Below are 3,132 nucleotides of genomic sequence, written 5' to 3'. Positions count from 1 at the left end.
TGGGCAGTCAGAGGAGGCTGGATGGCACCACACTGCCAACAGACACCAGTTCCCAGGAGGCCTCCTGGATGCGTCTTGTCAGGGGGCAGGGGATTGCTTCCCACACAGCGCCCGGGCCGTGGGGAGACCACCCAGCCAGCACTCCCAATTGTAGCTCCAATCTCCCTTCCATATTCTCAAATAGAATTTAATGGGGGGGGGGACAGGAAGAGGTCACATCTTGTTGTGGAAATCACCATCTTTAAGATCCATCAAAAATAATTCTTTAAAAAATTACAACAGAACATAAATTAAAACAGATTTTTAAAGGCACATATTCTTTGACCCAACTCTTCCACCTTCAAGACTTGGTTCTAAAGAAAGCATTGCGGTTGATCCCCAAGGCCATAAACAGACATGCTCATGACAATGTCGTTTATAATCATGAAGAATTGGAAAACAACCGACATATCCCAAGAAAAAAAAATCGGTTAAATAAATGACCATACATTCACACTCGCGCTATGGTACAGGCAGTAAAAATGGCCGTGTAAAAGGCTTGCAGTTATTGACAAGGAACAGGGTTATAAATTGATAAGGAAAAGAAGAAAGTCAGCAGGCACTGCGTAAGGACGGTTTCATTTTCATTGCTGAAGGAAGGACGGAAGGATGGATGGATGGACGGACAGCAGATCCCTGAGAGCTAGCTAGAGGATCAGACAGATGACTGGGAACTATATAATAGATGATTGACAGATAAGTGACGGATGGTCGCGCTGGCAGGTGGGTGGTAGGAGATGGATGAGACATGGGTAGGTGGATGATGAACACATATACAGGCCCCAAAAGTATCTTTCATCGCCATGCACGCTCCTGCGCTCTAGAAACTCAGTACAAAGAAAACTGAGCACTGACTGTCTGGAATTTGGCTTCCGGGGAGATTTCTAACCAGGCTTTCGGGCCAGCTCAGGATGGTGGAGTGTGAAGTGCAAGCTGGCACGCGCAAAGACCTTCTCTGGAGCAGAAGTGCCTGCGCAGAGCAAGAGGTGACTCACAGGCTTATGGTTGTCTAGGATGGCCTGGGGATGACATGGCGGCCAAGCCCACCAGCTACTGCTGAAGTAAGCTGGGATCCATGGAGGAAGAGCCCCACAGAGGGACTGTCGGCCGCCATTCCTGTGCATGGCCAGGCTACACATGAGAGCTGGGATGTGTGTCCATTTGTGGCAAATATGAGGGTACAGGCATACTTGCCAAGCTTAAAGTAGAGGTGATGATGAATCCTGTCCCTGGACCTCTGTCCCCAGCCCCGCTACACGCCATCCAGGACTGCTGCAGGGAGGCCACCAGCTGTCTGCAGGCTTGGCATGCACTTAGAGTGGGCTCTGGGCACAGGAAAACACAGGCCAGCCTGGGAATGGCTGAGATGGGGAGTTGGACAGGTCTGGGGGTCTTTGATGCTAGCCACTGGGGAAGGCTGGAGGAGAAGGTAGCCTCTGAAGGCCAAAATTCAGATAATACCAGGTTTTGAACTCAGGGCCTTGCAGGAACCCTACCACTTGAGCCCCAACCTCAATCCTTGAAGTTCAGGGTTTCAAACGCCAACTCTCTGCTCCTCACTGTGTGGCCTCCGATACCAGTGGTTCCTCCCCAAGGGACCTCACATCTGCCCACATCCCCAGCCTGCTCCTCAGGGCTTCCTCCCCCCGGTACACCAGGAGGGCATCCATCTTTGGGCAAAGAAACGGGAGCACTCCGCTGCTTCCTTCTTCCCATCCTGGAGCACAGCCGTGCACAGGTCCAGGTCAAGGCTCTCACGAGTCTCACAGAACAGGCAGTTTGTCGTCTGGACTGCAAATTCTGAAAGGGCAGAGATGATGCCAAGCCCCTCATGCAGCCTCTGGGCCTGGTACCCAGGGGCACAGAGCAGACCCAAGCCAAGTGCTCAGAGAAGCAAATGAATCTATTTTCTGATTCTGGAAGATGCAGAATTCTGTAGCCAGCTTGGGGCAGGTGGGAAAAGAAGAGACGCTCCCCCCGCCCCGAAATGCCAGGCACATGCATATTTAATAAAGTGAAAACTTTGTGCACAGATGGAACAGGAGCCCGTGACGTCAATAAATCCACCGACCCTTCATTAGAGCTGTTTGAGCCCAGCAGCAAAGGCACCAGAGAACCAAGAGCCTGTGCTCGGCCCCCACACCGCCCACACCAGCTGGCGGCTCAGAGGTGAGGCCTCCGTGGGGCCTCTGACCCCAGCACACACACCCCCGCCCCTGCCACCTCTGTGTCTTTCACAGTCCACCAGCCAAACCATTAGTATGGGGGAGATTGCAGCCAGAGAAGAAACCCCTCTTTCTCTGCTCTAGCTACGCAGAGGAATGTCCTCAGGTGCCCTCTGCCCTGGGGAATTAGCCCTGCCAGCTTCACCCATCTTCCCTGCCTCCATGCCCCCTCTGGTCCAGGCTGCTCCAGCTGCCATCCTTCCACCCACCAAACTAGAAAGCATCTTCCTACCCCTGGGCCTTTGCAGATGCCATCCTTGGCCTGGAATGCTTCACTCGCCATCCCCTTTCCATTATTCAGGCTCCCCGGTACCCACCCTGGGGTGGGTCACTAGACCTGCAGCTCCCACCCTTCCACGATCTTTTATTTTCTTCAAATACTTCTGCTTTCTCTGGTTTTATTTGGGATGACAGTACTAAGGCTTGAACTCGGGGCTTGGGGAAAGGCTAGTGCTCTACCACTTAAGACACACCTCCACGTCTGGGGTTTTGTCAGGGGTGGGGTTGTTTGGTTTTTGTGTGATTAACTGGAGACAAGAGTCTCATGGCCTTTCCTGTCCAGGCTGGCTTTGACCCATGATCCTCAAATCTCGTCCTCCAGAGTAGCTAGGATAACAGGTGTGAGTCACCAGTGCTCGTGTGGTAGTCCTCTGGTTTTGTGTGTGTGGAGGGATGAGGGCTCCTGAGGGCAGGCGCCACCACGCAAAGGTCAACGGAGGCACATGGAAAGGAGGGTGGGGCAAAGAGAAGGTCCTGGGATTCACCGGGGAGAGGGTTCCCCAAAACCAAAGTACAGACTCACAGCACAGACAGGGTTGAGCCCGAGAGCGAACGAGGCACCATCTGAGCACTTCAGATAGGTACTAAG

This window comes from Megascapheus bottae, chromosome 18 (genome assembly GCF_031878675.1).
Source record: "Megascapheus bottae isolate mThoBot1 chromosome 18, mThoBot2.hap1, whole genome shotgun sequence".
Lineage (NCBI taxonomy): Eukaryota > Metazoa > Chordata > Mammalia > Rodentia > Geomyidae > Megascapheus > Megascapheus bottae.
Note: the sequence above shows the minus strand (reverse complement) of the source record.